The sequence below is a fragment of the Drosophila elegans genome, unplaced genomic scaffold (assembly GCF_018152505.1).
Source record: "Drosophila elegans isolate 14027-0461.03 unplaced genomic scaffold, ASM1815250v1 contig_149, whole genome shotgun sequence".
In the NCBI taxonomy this organism is placed as follows: Eukaryota; Metazoa; Arthropoda; class Insecta; order Diptera; family Drosophilidae; genus Drosophila; species Drosophila elegans.
In genome coordinates this window covers 3179562-3198736 of record NW_024545513.1, presented here as the reverse complement: position 1 = coordinate 3198736, position 19175 = coordinate 3179562, and the positions used below count along the sequence as shown (strand labels likewise).

At 35.8% G+C, this 19175-nt stretch overlaps 1 protein-coding gene across 2 annotated transcripts in view; it reads left to right on the top strand.

Annotated features, from left to right (window-relative positions):
- The first annotated feature begins 12722 nt into the window (after window positions 1–12722).
- The window catches only part of LOC108138401, an 89536-nt gene continuing 83083 nt past the window's right edge, over window positions 12723–19175 (top strand). For both annotated transcript variants that reach the window (XM_017260582.2, XM_017260583.2), the window contains exon 1: window positions 12723–12960. The gene's annotated coding sequence lies outside the window, so the exon portion shown is untranslated. The remainder of the gene's footprint in view (window positions 12961–19175) is intronic.

Below are 19175 nucleotides of genomic sequence, written 5' to 3'. Positions count from 1 at the left end.
TCTTAAAATATAATTTTGAGTTTTTAAAGTTGGTACATTTTTATTTTCTAGGTGGCTTTTCTCTAATAGTTTGCAGTGTAATTCTCTAATAATCTTCTTTAAAAGTTTTTTTTCAATGTAGACGAAATTCTATAGTTTTTGTAAAAACATTAAATAAATCTTTTTTTTTTATTTTATTAAAACTTTAATCCTGAAAACTCAGGTTGCAGTTCTGTTGCAATAACTAATAATTCCCATTTGAAACTTCCCGAAATCCGCTCTTCCCATTGACGAATGACAACTGCCAAATTGATAGGCAAAGAGATTAATCAAATCAAGAAGCTTCAACTAGCAGACACCAATCAGTGTTTAGCCCCTCTGAGCCCTCTTCCGCAACTATTTCGACTGAGGCCTAATCGGGTCTGACATTAACACCCATTCCTCTTGACCAAAAAAGAGCTGAAATCCGATTCGACAATTAGTTCAAACCACCGCTGATGGGCAAGCGGCGATAAGCCCCCTTTTTCGGCTCTAGCCAACGACCTACAGATCGATTGTGCGAAGGCCTAATGATGATGACGCTGAAGATTGAAGATGATCTGTTGCAATTGTGTGTCGGGGTCACCTATTTGAGATTGGGATTGAGATTGAAACTCAAGGGGAGTCGCAGTCTATGCCTATGCAGTTTTTCGTATGCAGTTCAGTCCTGTCAAATTGGCTTTAAGCTTAAATGTTTGATTTACATTCATTAAAGACTTAAAAGAAACGATACAGCTAATAATATATTTAAAAACTTTCTCGTTTTTTTTTGTAAATGCACCGACAAAGCAGATTCAAAATTAAGGTGATGAAAAATATTGTTTAACTATCTTAGTAAAAAACTTCTAATACTCTATTTTAGCCTTTTTTTTTTGTAAGCTTTCCAACACTGTTTTCCAACAATTGTATTCTTTTTCGACTGCCGCTTGTCACTCGTTAGGCATTCATTTCATTCATTTGTCGAGGGTCTGACAGGGCGACGGCGACTTAATGACAGACAAACGCCAGACCTTGGTGGTTGTCGAGTGTGGGGCAAGTGGGCAAAGTGGTGCGGTGGTGTGGTGAGCGGTGGTGCAACCGACGACTTGGGCGCTTTGGTTCGCCACTTGAGGCTCTAAAGCTCTTACACTGACTTAATTACAACACCGCTTTTCGGGGAGCCCCCAAAAGGTGCCACCAAAACTGCAGCTGCCAAGAGTTGACAGGACTGGTTAAGGGTTAAGGGGTTAGGGGGTTAAGAAGGGGGCAAAAAAACACAATCGCCATTTAGGCTGAAATTCCAATTGCCATCGATGAGCAATAGATTGCACAATTCGTGAAGGTGATTTCCACATAATGATTAGTTCTGGTAATCATTTCGCATTATTACAAATTATTAAAGACAACATTGTTTATTATTTACAATCAGGTTTTAAACAAGAATTAACTCTTGTGATATTTTCTCAGAGAAAGATATATATGAGTTCTCTATAATAAATCTGATACCTAGCAAACAGTTTTACTGTGCTTACCAATTTCAAGCTAAATATGCATGTATTCCAAATTGCGCATAAAATTAAAAATGTTTTTTTTGAAAAACATTAAGGAAGGCATATTTTTCTTAGCCCTGACTTATTTGACTTATTTAATTATTTAATTTATTAATAACTAATGATATGATATGGCTGCATTTAAAAAAAAAATCAATGTAACAGATGAACAGGCTTTTACAGTAGATATTTACAAAAAGGAATACCGAAAAAGTTATATTAAAAATAAGTTTTGTTTTTGTTTGCTTGTAAAAGTATCTCATAGATAAACTCCTTTGATGTTTCTGGATTGTAAACTCCATTTTCTATCATTGGCAGAGGCTTCAAACCAAAATTACTAACTTGGCAACTTTGTAAGTTCTTCCATTTAGAAAAAAATATACTTATACTTATATTAAACAAATTTATACCAAAATATCACACTCAAAAGGGGGTGTGTTACATATTTTTTTAAAAGTATCTTACAGATAAACTGCTTTGATCTTTCTTAATTGTAAGCTTTTCTATCTCTCATTGGCAGGGGCTTCAAACTCGAAGTAAAACCTGAAGCCCTCCAGACTGTCCATCAGTGTTTAAAAATATATGATAAGACAGACGAACTGAAGAAGTCTTCGGGAGTACCTGACACACAGCCCCCTCCCCTCTGCTTCACAACATCATTGCTGGGTCATAAATCACAGTTGCTGCTGGCCTATGAGCCGCTTTTGGCAATGCCCTGCCCTTTGCCTCCTGCAAAACTTTCCTTGGCACTCTGCCTTCCCACTTGCCACTTTCCCCCCCGCGCTCTCCTCCCAACTTCTTTGGCACTGTATCATTTTTTTCTAGAACTCTGCACTGGGAGAACTTTGGAGAGAAAAAAGTTTCTTTGGCAAAGTTTATGTGCCACTTGCAAAGATTTACTGGCTAAACTTTTGCATTTTGCATACAGAGGATGAGCACGGCGATGGGGACATTACGCAGATATGCGAACGATTTCCAGTACAAGTTCCCTTAAATTTGTTGCTGTTCTTCGTTTTTTGTTCGATTGTTTTTTTTATTCACATCACATTTCTGCTGAAAACAAATGCAAGTTTTCGTAGACGTCGCTGCTGTCACAAAAGGTGCAAGACAAAGTAAAACCCAGCGAAGTAGAGTCGAAGACAGAAGGATGAACGGACAATCGGACATACGGACATAAGGGTCATACGGACATACGGACATACGGACAATATTGACGGACAGACAAACAGCACACACAAATTCGCGGGTATCATGCGTTTTTGTAAGTTGCCTTCTGGATTTAGCATTCAGGATTCAGGAAGCAGGAAGCAGGATCTGTGTTTCAACTGCGGGGTCTTCTGAATAATGCATTGTAAAGAGCAGGATGAATGGGGAGGTGCTCCACCGATTTGGACAGTTGATTAGGCAGATAGAAAACTTTGCTGTCACCAGAGCAAAGAGCAAAGAGGGACGCCTAGTTAACTCGAGTTGATTTCAGAATGCTCTCTATATTGCTACAAATTATACAAATAAATAAGATTATTATAAAAAGGTGTGATATTTTGGTAGGTTTTGTAATAGAGATAATGCTGATTGAAAAATGAAAGAAGAATAATACTTTTCTTTAACATTAACATTCTGACATTCCCATAAAAAGTTAGTATTATTTTTTAAAACCCTTTTTTGAGAAAATCTAAGATTTTCCAAAAACTTTTTTGGAGAAAATCAAAAACATTTTTCAAAAAATCTAATATTTTTCTTAAGTTATTTTTTGAGAAAATTTAAGATTTTTCAAACTTTTTTTTTTAATCAATGTTTTTATTTTGAGAAAATGAAAAAATTGAAAAGTTGTACAACCCAAGCTAAGCTTACAACATGTTTAACATTTTTAAGACCTAAGTTAAGCTTACAACATTTTGAAGAGCCTTATAAAGTGGAAACTTTTTAAGTTTGGCCCAACAGGCAAAAGGATCTGCCAGACATTAAATAAATCACAATAGATCCGAATTTCCATACCGGATCAACGTGGCTTCTCTTCGATAATACTCTTGAATCCCCTTGCGGCTTAAAGACCCGTAAGCACTGGTAATATCCTTGCCTTGGAACAGAGGTGACAGGATGAATGGAGGGCATAAATAAAACTAGAAAACTAGCAAACGAATGCAAAAACATTTTGCCAACTTTTTTTTTGCTTTTTGTTGTCAAGCAAAGCGACAAAAGCAAAGCGACAAACAGCAAACAAACAACGAACTCGACTGAAAACGGAAAATGGAAAATGAAAAACTTTTGCAGCGGGAGCACAACAACAACAAAGGCAGCATTCAAACAGAAGGAAAAGTTCATTTACGTAAATGTTTTTCTTGTGCTGCTGCTTCGTTTTGGTTTTGAGTTTTTTTTGTGTTTTTTAGAAGAAATTAATCAGCAAATGGATTTTCAATTTCCCATTAACACTCCACGACAAATGTAAACTCCTAAGTTGCACTCTCTGCTCTTCCCAAAGATTTTGTCATTTGCGTTTTCGGAGTTGAGCTGCGGAGAAGCCAAAGGCAGGCATACATGTATGTAATCATGGTAAAAGGGCTGAAAAAAATTCGAATCTTCTTGTCACCGAACATGCGAATATCTATAATTAAACTAAGCGAACATTTTTAGAAGGAGGAGTGTGAGGTCGTTCGGAGAGGCAATGACGAAATCAGGAAACAGCTTGCATCATCATCGTAATCACGTTTCGGCTCTGGGATCCTCATTATCATCTTCAGTTGCTGCAGTAGCACAGCTTTGGCTGAAAGTCAGTCCCACTTACTTAACCCATACTTGCCACTTGCCACTTTGCTACCGGTGGCTACTGTAAAGGTGGAGCTTTATTTTTAATTTGCCAGAGGTGGCTACCAAAAGTTCGAAAAACAAAGTACATATAATATTCGGAAAAAAAAAATTTTAATTATATATTTTAGCTTAGGGATCGAACCCTGATTCTCCTTGATACAATTTTAATTGAATTCTTGAGTTCCAAATTGCGTTAAAAAATTTAATTAACTAATGTTAATTTTTTGGTTTTGATGGTGGTTGCATTTAAAATCTTACAATTAAAAAAAATTAAATTAGTTGAAAAAAATATGATATGGTTTGATTGTATCTCAACTGGAATAGAATCTCAGTAATTTGGGTGATTTCAAATAACAGATATTCGAAATTTTTTCTTAGAAATTTCTGGTCAACACCATTTTATCCCTCGATTGCGACGCCCCTGCTCCCAGTTGTTGGGCAATAGTGACCGCTGATCAAGAGGCAGTTTGTGCTGCCTTTGCTTTTCGGTTGCAGTTAAAGGTGACTATGATGACATCCAATTTGTTGCCACTGTTGGCCATTAGGTTGTATAACAAAACGGGTGGTGAGACAAAAGGAGAAGGATCGTAGATCCAAGAAATATAAAGATACATTGAACCGCACCTATGGGTTATTTCTATGGCTCGAAGCTTTCTTTTGCTGCTTAGGATTATGTCCGTATATAGAGTTTTAGCAAACATAACTTAACTATGAGACAGAACCATCAATCACCGCCTGTTAAGTGTGTCAAACCTTTTACTAATCGCCTTGCGGTCACTCAATCAATTAAGATTGAGAGAAGGAGAAACGCGCGCGTTTGAGAACGAGAACAACAGAGGCGGAGAAAAGAGGTGACAAACGTCTGGGGGGAAACTGGGAGGCAGAGAAAGGCGACCCAGATTGCCAAAATGAGACTGAGATCCACGAGTGGAACCAGAATCAGAACCAGAAGCCGAGAACCTAACCATGTGGCCATGATGATGTATATCTGTGCCTTTGTCTTACTCCGTTTATGTGATGTTTATTTCATGAATAGGGAAATACCGTGTGTGCATAAACACCATTCCATGTGTTCACGGATACACGAAAGTTGCCTATGAATAAATTATGTGCAACGCCATACCCAAAAGTAATCAGTTGAAATATTAATAGTAGCAGTGTTGCCAGACATGTTAATTAAGTTAAGGTTTATTTTAACAAATCTGGGATCTCTGCTTATACTATTTCATGAATTCGTCTGGCTACTTTGATATCATGTATACAAAAATTCAAGAAATGCATAGCACATAAACCTAGTATCTTCTGTCGTATACGTATCTGTCGGATACGTGACACTCCCGCACCATTTTCTCCTTTTTCCACTGGACACGTTTCACTGTTTTTATCGCTGATGTCGTTTCGGGGGCCTTCATAAAGTGTCGTGATATTCATAAAGATAAAGCTCGTCGTTTCGTTTCTCGTCTCTGTGTCCCTCTCACTTTCGTGTGACTTTTATCGCCATCCCCCTCACATTTTGCCACCCATTTTGCGGTCTTGCCCGGCAATTAAAATGCCCATTAGGCTCTATTAAAATACCATTGACTGACTCCACTTCGGGCTCGGCTTTAAGTGGCATTGGCATTCCGTGTGTGGTGTGGCAGTCGTCCACATGAAGTAGGTTCCACTGTCCTACTACGCTGTCCACTGTACACTGTCGACTGGCCTTTGAGGCAAATTTAATGCGATTAAATGCAACAACCAGAGCAAATAACTCAATTAGAAGAGAACTCGCTTGGCAGGAGTTGCATAAGCCGCAGGAGCAGCAGGAAAATGCCCATATTGGACAGCAATTTTGCCCAAGGGTGTCCATAAGTTCCCACAAAATGGGAAAAGTTTTCGAAAAATGTATTAACATAAACATTAAAATACTCTATTACAAATTATTATTTGAAAGACACTTTATGGAGGTTTTAATAGTTGATTTGTAATTTTAGCTCCAATTTGCTGACATTTTAAATTATTTAAAGGCCGTTTTCAGTTAACTTAACATCACATTGACTTAATTATCAGCATAGCCTTAATTTCGCTTTCCTCGTATCTCTTAGCCACTTTCTCAGATTCTTTCGAACTTTCGCTCTCGCATTTCTTAAGATCCCCTTAAAAATTTTATCTCGCTGCTGTCGACTTTTTGACACTTGTCGTCGTCATATGCAGTTGATGCAAGAAGAAAAGCGGAATTCCATCAGCCATCACCCCCATTTTCTTTTTTTGCACTCATTCCCCGGAAACGTTCAGCCCATCCTTGCAGTTCTTAGTTTTTGTTGTCTCTGCCGCGCGCTGTCGTCATAAACGCAGCCTTATTAAAAGTGCACGAAACTTTTATATTAGTGCAGACAGCAACACGCAGCAACTCAACTCCGCCACCAGGTTCTCAGGTGGGGGTGGAGGCTGGTGGGCGTGGCAAAGTTCCTACATTTTGCCAGGTTGTGTTGCCAAAAAAAAAAAAAAAAAAACAACTTGGCTAAAGAAGCCAGAGAATGGCAGTCGTCGGCGCAAAAGCTAACCAGGAAATTATTATCAATGTACGCATAATTCATTAAAACGAGCAACTTTCGTGGAGAGGGCGCTGCATAAAAAAGGGGCGGGGCAGACGACGACATGCGTTCACTGACGATGATGATAATGTCGGAGCGGAGTGCACTTTGTCATTATATCAAGCCACACACATCCACTTGTGCACTTAAAAGAAATGAGGAATGAAATTAGCTAGATTCCATACAATCAATCATTAATAAATGTAAACAAAAAAAATTTTAGACAAAAATATAATAAGGAAAGTTTTTTAAAAGCAACGAAAATTATAAAATATAAATGATATAATATAATTATTGTAGTGCATTTAAAGAAATAAGTAAGAGTAAGAGTTTTAATTTTCCTAGAAAAACTCAAACAGTATCAATGGTTTTTTTTAATACTTGTGATAAGGGCTTTCATTTTAAGAAAAATCATTTATAATATACACTATTATTTATTAGATACACTAAAGGAAAAGTTGTCCATGCCTTAAGGGTATGTTTTTGGGCACTTTACGTCCCACTTCTGTAATTTTGACCGCAACTGTACATATAATATACTATATATATTTAGATTTGAGTAATAGACCAAAAATTTCTAGAATGTATCGGAAATTTGAGAATAGCAGGAAGGAAGGAAGTCAGGAAGGAAGACACTAACTAACTTTGTTAAAATTTCTCTCGCACTTCCGGTCTTTGGCAAGTGCATATCTCCGTCTCTTTCCGTCGCTTAGGCATGTGTGTGGCTTCCCTCTCTTTCGTTTTTCCTTCCCAAAAACACTTTTCCACTCCTCAATGAAGTTATCGCTGTCAAATTTCAAGCATGAACTTTTCGCTGCAGCTCCTTTATGCCTCCTTCGCCCACATTTGCCACCTACAGTGGTGGTGGTGCATTGAAAATTGGCCGTCTTCTTGCCTCCATTTTCTTTAACCCCCGAACGCCCCCAGGACCCACCCCCTTAGCGCTCCTTAACCCTTGTCTCATCCTCTCCTCCACCGCTGGCTGCATCATAATTCGCTATTAGAAGTCACTTAAAAAGTTTTCCAAGTTTTCCAGGCAGCTGCCAACATTGTTGTCAGCCACGCCCACCCCTAAACCCACTAGCCCCTCTTCGTTCAGGCGCCTCCTCTGAATTTCCTTGGCCAAAACGTTGTGGATGGTGGTGCGATGGAAAATTATTTTAATGTCTCTGGGGATGCAATTTTTTAATTGAATAATTGTAGGCATAATGTCAAGGATTTTTGGAGGAAAAATAAGTGGGTTTTTAGTTTAGTGCACTGTCAAAAAAAACGTAGTAAACACAAGTATTTTATATCCAATTTAAATTTTTATTGCTTCGATTTTGATTTCAAACCTAAATTGTGTTTGTAATATTTATTTTGATTATTTTTGGAATAAATTTTAATATAAGAAAATCTAGTTTAAATTTAAACCATATTCAACATTTAATTTAATGCCTTTAATCAAATACAGAACCCTTCTAAAATCTAAATTCGAATTCACATTAATTCAAATATTTTATACATATATGCAATTAGATATAACATAAATATAGACTATTAAATTTTGTATTCAATTGCCAAATGTTTATATTTACTATGCTTTTTTTTGTATCAGTGTATAAGAAAAGCGTTAACTTTCCACTGTTTTTCTGTAAAATATAAGCAAGGATGAACAAAAGATAATTTTCAACGCTATTAAAGTTCAAGAGATTAAAATAGAAAAAAGTTATTTAAAATTTCTAAAAATTTTATAGAATAATTAAAAATGTAATAACAAAGCTTAATTAGAAAAGTAAAAAAAAAGTTAATGAAGAGGACTAAGCTCCTGAATGCTTAATGATCACTAATCCAGAGAATTTAATTTGCAGCTGAAATGAAATTGCTGTCTGCAGTGGAATAAAACTACTATATGTACCATATGGCTGTTCAGTTCCGATTCAGCTTTAATTTCCTCCGCTCGAATTTCCTTGGGATAATTGCCAGTTTGTTCCTTCCACCTCTTTTTCGGATTAAGCCCTCCTTTCTGCCTGCAATTGGCAGACATTAATGGGTTAATTTGCATTAATATATTCAATTGGATGGCGTTTGCCGCTGGCGGCGGAAAGCTTGGTGTTTCTGAAATGACTCTTTTGATTTTTTTTTTTTAATTTAATCTTTTTTTTGTTTTGGATGGCACTTTTGTTGTTGTTCTTTTTACACTGTATAATTCGATTTGCCAACGCATTGCAATTAAATTTATTTTCCAGCCAGCCAGCCAGCGAAAGTCCTGCTGCCACTTTTCGTCCTGAAATGCATAATTGCATTTTAAGCGCTCACAAACAAAGACAACGAATGCGCACCCATTCCCCGCCGCCGCCCCCTTTTGAATATTCGCACAATTTTCCCCTCATTTTCTCATCGTTTTACACCACAAGTCAACTGAAGCTGAAATCATCATTAAAGTAATTATAACTGTCATTGAAAGGCTGGCTGCCTGGCAAAGTGAAGATAAGGATTAAGAAAGGGGAAAGGTAATAATTGGCAATTTAAACATCGCCTTTAATGAGCTACCTAAATTTTCCTAACAAAAAACAAAACAAATTCTTTTAAGCGGTTATGTTTTCCTTCCGAATTCAGATGAGTTTTATTTTTCCTTCTTGCCGAAAGCAAAAGTCCAGACAATGACCAGACACTCTCGCCCTCCTCCTTTCCCCTTTATATACATATTTTGCTTCGACGGGGAAAATCATCGCTGTGGACAGCGCGCTTTTCCTTCACTGCCTCTTCCCTTCAGCTTTTCTTTAACGCCTGGGTGCACTTGTTTAGCGTTTGGGCACTCGGTTAGTGATTAACGTGATGTGCTTATGACCACAGTGATCACTGGCATAGAAGAAGCCATACAAAACACTTTTTCGTGTTATAAAAGTTTGTACCTAAGTTCACAAAAATTCGTCACGGGAATTCTTGAGCTTTGGCCACAAGGAAAAATAATCTAGGAAATCCGACGTTTATATAGATAAAGATTTTTATACATTTAATTCGAGTTCAAACTCGATTTTCATGCAATATTTTAAAATTTATTTTTCAAATTGTTAAAAATTCTTGTAAAGGTAAAAGAATAAATAAAATAATAAGATGCATGTAAATTAATTTCCAAGATAGTTTCGAGTAGTTAAAATTCGTTTTTCTTTGGCAATACATTTTTAATAAAAATATAATTAAGAACAATCATTTGCTTTAATGTATTAACGATGTAATTTTATATTAGCGAGGTATTACTGTGTTATCTATTGTTTTCTTGTGTGGCGCTTAAAGTTTTTTCCTGTCTGTCTTTAATGTATAGATTTTTTTTTATTTCTATAGTGGTTTCTGTTGCATTTTATCTTTGATGATTCTTCTTTTGCTTGTTGACTTTTCTGTCTTACGGGATATATACACAGATACGTATTTCTTTTTATTTGGGTATTTGGAGGAACTGTTTAACTACGGTGAACGTAGCATGACGGCAAGAAAAGAAGAAAGAAAACAACAACAACAGCCATAAGGAAGTCAAAGGTTCTTTGCGTTTTAATTGAAACTTGCCGTTCCACACGCGTCCAAGCAAAACAGTTAGAAAGAGATGGATGGAAAGTGGCTAACGGAAAGAGAGGGGGATAAAACAGGAGTGGGATAAAAGCGACATCTGGGCTTATTATGTGAAATTTTAATTAAGTTCACCAAAGTGTAGATAGTGACAAACAAGAAAAATTCGAAATTCGATGACACAACCCGAAAATACACTTTACACAATTGAAGTGCCTTTAAGTGAAGAGCAGGTCAAACAAATATAAAATAAAGAACACTACACGCAAAACGAAACCGAACTAAACTAAACATTTTTTGGTGTTTGGTCAGTGACCTTGACCTTGGTGAGGGGTGAGGGGTGTTGGGGGCTGGGGGCTGGGGCCGCCCATCGAAGGTCAGCAAATAGCGTTTTTAGCTTCGTTTCGGACGCATTCAAATTGAAATGCCAATTGGGATGCAATACGCGCTTAATTACACAACATTTATGGAAACGAGTACGATAGTGTCTCAAAGTCAAGAGCAAAACGCAAAGGAAGAGCAAAAAAAAAAAAAAAAAAAAAAAACAAACAACGCTATCCGAAGATTAAATACCCTTCAAATTAGCATATATGTAAATTTACTAGCCATATCGTTTATTTGTCAACTTTTATATCGATAGCTTTGACATTTAAATAAATTTAAAAATTATTAATCCTCTCTGCACTTATTAAAAAGTTTTATACTAAATGGTATAAAATAAAATTAATAGTACCCTCTCTAAGGGTATACAAAACGCAAATAGTATGTCATCGAACTCATTAAAATGCTCGGTATACGCATCTTATTTCTTTCATAGAACGAAAGATATATACAACTATTTGTTTTCGTATTCGATTCATAATTAATAACTAATAATAATTAATTACGTTGGCTAAGAGTAAATGTTAACTTAACATGGAATTCTGCGTCAGCGAACCTGTTCGACGGTTCGAAGCACCTAACAACAATCAAACTGTTGCGCTTGCAACCGACAGTTGCGCACGCGTAGGAGGCTGCTTCAAACCGGGCTTGATGGCGCTTCGAACCCGCCAACGCGGCGAACAACAACAAACCGCTTGAACGGGTCAGTTATTAGTGATGGCGCATAAGCCATCGAACATCTAGCTTTTCGGGGATATTTTATGATGTTAAAATTAAAATGCATTCATTTATTTAGAATTGTTATCATATTATCAAAGAAACACCTGATTAAATTTAAAATCCTTTCATTTTCATCAAGCTTTTAAGGGTAAAAGCCCTGAAAATATTTTTCAAAAGCTTTGTTAAAAGTTATTGTTAATAAGATTATATATCGTAATATCGAAAAAAAATCATCATACAGCTAATTCGAATATATTTTGCTGAAAAAGTTGCAACGCAGTAAATATATATTTATGTAATGATATACATATTTATGTAACTTCATTGCTTTTAAGCATTAATACATATACTCAAATATATCGTATTTTGTTTAAATTTCAAATGCTCGATTTCAGATAATACTATACATTGTATTTGTGTACTTGTTAGTTTTCTATTGATAAAAGCCATTAGGTAACAAATTAACAATGGGCAATAAATTAGAACAAGATATTTTTTTTTAATTTAATCGAAAGCTTACACTGTGGGTGTAATTTTTTTTTTTGTTATTATATATATAAATTTGATTTAATTCCATCACTCTAATTCATTTACAACTTCAAATCATTTTCCTTTGCTATATAGCTAAATTTGATTCAAACATATTTGCCGGTATATCGTTTGAAACATTGAGGTTCGACGCAGTTGGCCGTGGTTGCGTGTTCGCTTGCAACCGCAAGAAAACCGGTGCCATGAAACCGAAAAACACAACAACGTTCAGTCGAACAACATTTTTCAACGCGCGCGGTTTGCGTCGCTCTTCGATTTGTTTGATGGTTGATTTAAAAGTCAAGTCGTCGCAAATTTTGGGTCCAACTATTGAAGGTGTTTTTAAGTTAGCCAAGTGTTAAAAGGACAACAAAACGGAGTAAAATAAAAAACTGCTGTTTCACGTGCTTCTCATCGCGCTCTCTTTCGCGCGCTCGTGTGTGTTAGTGTGAAGTATAAATATTTTTTTTATCTCACTGATCAATCGAATAAAACAAAAAAAAAATTCCAGAAGAGAATACAAGTGCCTTTTTTTTTGTTGTATACCAAAATTATTTAATTTTTTTCGAGTGGAAATGTGCTGTTTTTAGTTTTTGGAAAATACAACAACAACAAAAAAAGAGAAGAGGCAAATAAGAAAAGAGTAAAAAGAAATAACAAGTTGAAAGAAATTCAAAAAACCGGATTCCCAACAACAACCACACAACAGGCAAAGAAGCAGCATCAAAAGAGAAGAGGAAGAAGAAGAAGCAGCATTAAATTTGTTGTCGCGCACACACGCACTGGAAAGCCAGGAGAGTAGAGGATCATCATTCCAGGCAGCTGCTTCTCTCGCTCTCTGGAAAAGTGCAAACAAGGAGAAGGTGAGTAACATATTTTCCTTTGCCTCCTCTTTTCCAAGTATTTAATTGCGGTTCTTTTCTGGAAATCTATTTGTTTTTGAGTTTCCTTTTAAAAGCATGAAAAAAATATGATAAAGAGAGATCATTCTGGAAAGGATTGGTTCCTTTCTTGTTAAATTTTTTTTGGTTGTTTTAAGGAAAAAACTGTATTCAAAAATCAAAATCAAATCTGGTTTCCCTAAACTAAAACTTCAAGACTTTTTTTGTTCTTCTCTAAAAATAAAATTTTTGTTTTTATTCCTTGAATGATAGCTTTTAAATAATTCGTAATCTAGAATTAAAAGAAAATTTAGTCTATATCAACAAAGTTGTATCCTTACTTTGGATTTATTAAAGTACATTTCATTTGTTTACGTTCGAAACGTAACGTTTGAAAATATTTTTGAAAGAACTGGGGAAACAGGAAAAGTACATAGTTTGAACATGTAATGTGTTAAGTTAGTGACTTTAAGATCGGGCTGTACTCCGATCTTTTCAAAATTTTTTAGGATCCGTGTATTTTGAGGCCCTAGTTACAAACATTTAGGTCAAAGTTAACGACTGTTATTTTGGGTTTCTTGCTATTAACTTTCAAAATATGACCTTTTTGGTCTTATTAAAAAATAAAGATTGTAGATAATATGACTTTTTTATGTAATGTAAATTCTAACGGTCACTTTAAAAAAAACTTATTGTTCGTATTTAGAGTCCTAAATTACATGGATCCCAACAATTTTTTAGTTTCGGAGGTACGATACTTTTCGGAAGCTTATCCAAAGATCCTTAGTCCATTGAATATTCTCTGTGACTAAGCACTTGTGTTAATTGTACTATATTTTGTGACCCTTGAGTTGTAGATGTAGTACACTGGTCTGACTTGTCTTTATTCTACTTCTGATCGCATTTCACACTTGCTCTCTCTTTTCCACCGTTTCTCCCTTCTAAACGAAAATCGAAAGTTGTAGAACATAAAAAATAGTTTCTTGTCATCTTGGTCAGTTTTCTACTTTTTCCCTGCTTGCTGCTTACTGCTTACTGCTCCACTGGTTCATTTGCCGGGTGATTTGGAGAACAAAGTTGTTGCAAAAAGAAAAAGGGTGGAAAAACGCGCGCGCACACATCAATGTGAGTGATTTTCAATGGTTGAGGTGTTTGCCCATAAAAACTGCTAAAATAATGAGCTGAAAGGAAAGATTGTGAAAAAGCTGGAAAAGCTCAGAAAATTAGTGGGGCAACACACATATCTGTGTCTTTCTTTTTTTTTGTTAAAAAATAAGTATGTAAATATGTTTGAGGCGCCATGAAAAACCAAAACAAATGCGGTTGGCATTGCACTTTGCTTTTGTCGAGTTTTTCTTCTGCCTTTCGCTCTCGTTTCTGACCAGTTTGTTACAGTTTCTCAATTTTAGACCTGGTTTAGGCTAGGCCTACATATTTCTTTTTATCTTGTTTTTCGCTGCCCAGGGAGCACTTAACACTTAACAGCGGGGCACTAATTTTATGGGGAAATAAATAAAAATAAAAATAAAGCTTTAAACTAAAGTCGCAAGCTTAACTTGACGAAATATATGTAAGTCGTACATTAAAAAACATTAAATTATAATCCATAAACAACAAGCTTTGAACTTAAATCTTTTTGCACTTAAAGTCACTTTGAGTTTTCTGTTTTATTTCCCTTTTAAATTCCACTGTTTTCATTCTTATTTAAAAAATGTTAATTGCATTGATGGGCAATTCTGCTGCAATATCGATGGCGTTGAGGCACATCATTTAATGCCGCTAATTGAATTAGCACCCGCACTTAGATACACCCACACACACACTTACACACTGAATTACAACAAAACGCCAGCAGGAACAACAAATTGGATTAATGCAAACGAATCGAAACGACGAACAAGAAGGGGCAAGAGAAATGTGTAAAAACTACAAAATGGTAAGCGATGGTTTTTTGATGCAAACAAATGGCTAAAACACAGCTACCAAAAATCACAGATACAGATACAGATACAAAATGTTTCTTTCATAATCGACCTGGTCAAGAGACAGAGATGGAAAACGATGAGACAAATACTGCTAGAGAAAGACAGAGAGAGAGAGAGAGAGGGAAAGAGGAAAGGGAGATGGGGTGAACACGACATGATAATAACGGTTTTACAAATTTAGTTGCTCTCTCTGTTTTGTTTCGTTTTGTTTTTTGACTGTCCTTTCACTCTGTGTTTCTTCTTCGTGATTTTTTTTTTAGTTTTTGGTGTTTTGCATTGCCCTCTTTTTGTTCAATGTTTTAATTAAAGCTTTGTGAAAACACCTTTCAGGATGATGATACCTTCATTGACTTCTCTTTTTCCTCCCTTGAGTGCTTTTTGTCGAGTGTCCCAATCGATCTATCTATAAATATTGATACTACTGGTTTTCAATTGTTATTCAAGAACATTTTTAAAAATGTTTACTGATTTGATTGGTCGCCAATATGGTAAAAAGACATTTGTTTGTGTTCTTTAAATGATGAAAATCTAGAATTATCAAATGTGGTTGTTTATATCAAAAAAACTTATCATCCATCCTAACTTTGGATTTGTTTAAAAGCATTTCATCGTTTATGTATTCTGATCGCCCGAATTATAAATAAATAGGTCGAAATTGGCGACAATGTTGGTTTGCAGATAATAACACGTTTTATAGAAAACCTACCATTATCCATTAAGTTCAAGTCAGTTCTTTGATCTTAACGCATCGTATATTGTCAGTTGTTTTCCTAATACCCAAAAAGATTGATTAAGAACTAAACTACAATTTTAAAGATCTACCACACTTAAATAGTAGTTTTGCTTGTTGACTTTTCAACAGATTAACATGAAATGTAGCCATCTTGGTACCATTCATTTTTCTCTATGTATAGTTATTAATTCCATCAAATTGGATGAGTTTGCAAGCCCAATTTCTTTGCGCTTTCAAATCACTCACTCCCTTTTCTTTTTCTTTTTGCCTTTATGTTGCAAGTAAATCGCCTCAAATTACGCGGATCTGCGAAATTGTAGCCAAAGTGCAAATTCATTATGCGGATATGACATGGATCCCTCCATTGCCTGCCCAAGAGAAAAAAGTCACGAACTTTTGCCGCTGAAATGCGAGATGTTCAAATTGGGGGTACAGCGGAGCTCATTAACGCCATATGCCGCCACCGTTAACTACGCATATCGAATATCAAACCCAAAAAACCAAAAAAAAAACCGAAAAAAAAATCCAATAAATCTGTTTGCAATTTTTTTTCGGCCTAACGAAGACATTAATCTAAAATTGTCATGGTGCAGAGGGCTGGATAATAATCAAATCAAAAATACATCAAAGTTTGTTTTTTTGTTTTTTGTTTTTTTGTTTACTGTTTAATTAGTCTATCGACTGGGGCGTGTGTGTGGATAATGTTTTTACTTGCCAGCGGAGAGAGTACGTAAATCCCGGGGCATCGCGGAATTTGCACTTTCCCCTCGTTAAGGTTTTCAGATTCGACTAATGAAATAACGAAATCGCATTCACCATCCGCATTTCAGTCTTTATTAATTGGTCAGTTCGTGAAGCTCTTATTTTGTTGCAGTCAACGTTAATATTTTGCAATTAAACCACAAACAAAGGATTAATTAATCGGACGTTATTTTAACATAAGTTCTAACATTCGCTTATGTGAGAAATCGAATGTAGAGAACAAGTGAGAATCAATTTGGAGTTTATATTCGGCCATTAAGCACAAACATAAGTTAGCGGTAAGATCAATTAGCCATTCTTTTCTTCTTTACCAATAAGATCACAATGTATTACGTATTTGAGGCAAATTTAGCATTTAGCTTGTATTACGTATTTGAGGCTAATTTAGCATTTGTTAAGCATCTTTTTATACCCTTGCCAGAGGGTGTTTAATTTTGTATTAGTTCAACTTTTAAAATACATTGATAATGTTTTAAAAGTCGGACTACTTCATCATAAAGCTTCCTTAGTAATAATGAAGTTGAGTTTTTGCCAATTTAAAAAAAAATCCAACCCACTCCTCTCTGGTTTGATATAGAACCATAAATAAATAAAATATTTATTAAGTATTACAAGGTATATGTACACTTTATCTAACAAGCGATTAAGCAAAATAGGTTTAACAGAATAAAAGAAACAAATTGCAGCGTTGATTTTTCTGTTGTAATTAGTGCCAATTAAATTAAAATCGATTTAATTGCTACAACAAATTTAATGGTTTGATTGATAATGGTTTAAGTCATAGAATAAATGAGAACGGAGGATTTTTGAGTGCTATCAATTTTGATGTAGATTGAAAAGTTAAAGCTTTGAAAATGTTCCATATATTAATCAACAAAAATGTTCCAAAATGAATAAATTTTAGGAAAATACTTTTTTTTTCGATGGAGCTCTAATATATCAAAACTGCCGACTGTTTAAACTATCGTCGATGGGCATAAATTCTTTGGCTTCTTTTGGCCGACTTGTTCTGCTTTTTTTTCGAGGTGCCGTGTTCGCATTGTTGCAATTCTATATATAAATTGGAAGCGGATCCCCCAGCACTTCTCACATCATGCCACACGAAATGAAATGCTTGCCTCTGGTTAATTTTTCGCCATTTCTGATGGTTTTTTTGTTGTTTTTTTTTTGTTTGTTTGTAAGTTTCTTGTTTTTGCCGCTTTTCTTGAACACAAGTCGAAGAATGAAGAGGCAGAAACGGCGGCTAAATATAAAATTATTTGAAGCCAAGAGACCGACAAAAGGCTGAAAAGGAAAAATAAGAAGTAAAACCATGCAATGCCAGACAATTGAGGCAAAAGCAAAAAAAAAAAGAACGAGAAAAAAAGTACAGGGAAACACACACACAATAAAATGCCTCGAAAATAAAACATTCAAAAAAAGATAAGGCGATGAAAAGCGTAGGGTAGAGAATAATAATAGGCGCGGTTTACAATAAATCAGCGAGCGAAAGGAAAATGCTTCATTTTCATTTCTGCCATGTTCTGAAATCTCAAATCCGCATCATTATCATCTTGGTCACATATCTTGATTTTTTCTGCGGCTGTTAAGCGCCACCTTGACGTCTCTGCTTAGCTATGGATCTGTGGCTATGGGAATTAGAATTAAAGTTGGTGGAGAAGACCTTGAAACGTTGTCTTCAGGTGTCTAGAGTTGTCACTTCTTGCAACGGTCTGGTAAAAAATCTTAAAACATTGATTAATATCTTAAAATATTTTAAAATATTAGCATCCATTCAAATAAATTTATAACTCGTCATATTTTCAAATATTAACCCATGTATAAAAGGTTATATTCAGATGGGGGAACCCTTTTATTTTACTTCCACGATTTTCCACCGTAAAAAGAAAACTTGCGGAGTAATTGTTTGCCGCTCGCCAACTTATGTTGTTGCCACACATCTGTGCAACACGTGTGCTGCTGCTGTTGCATTTTGCTCCTTGCAAGGGTTATACTTCTGTGGCCAACCCCCCTTTTTCCCCACCCCTGGTTGCAAGTACACTCGTTTTTGGGGGCGCATTTGTGTCGCCCTTTTTTGTCGTCGAGTGCACTTCGCCAAGTTCGCGTCGAGTCCGAGTCCAAAAAGTCCAAACTCCAACTCCCAAGTCGTGTTCATGCTCGAGTGTGTGTATGTGCTACATACAGCAGCGGTCAAGTTTGTAGGTTTTTTTGTTCACTTAAGGAAATGGTATTTTTTTTATTTTATTGTGATACCTTTTCCTGTCCCATATTATTACAGTTTATATACTAACATAAGGCAATTAAGATCAATTGATTTTAAATGCCATTTGTTTTGAATATTATAATAACCCAAATATATCTCCATTCCTAATATTTTGATCCAATCTGTTGAGATTTAATGTTTGTGCATATGTGTTGTCGAGTTGTTTTTTTGTGTGTAATTAAAATAATAATGCGGTGTTCAGAGTTGAAATTGGAGTTGGTGGTAGAGTGCAAAAAACAAAAAAGTGGTGAGGGAAAATTATAGGGTGGAAAGGCGGGGGCGGGTGTGGGGGTAGGTGCGTCTCGAGTGGGCGTGGTTAAGTCGAGAGGGAAGAACTTCGAGGTGGAGAATGCAGAGGAGGTGTGAATAATTTGGTGGCACATGTGTGCTCAGATTCTTCTTGCCCTGCAATTGTTGTTTAACCAGTGAGTTTTTCCGGGCAATGAGTGGGGGA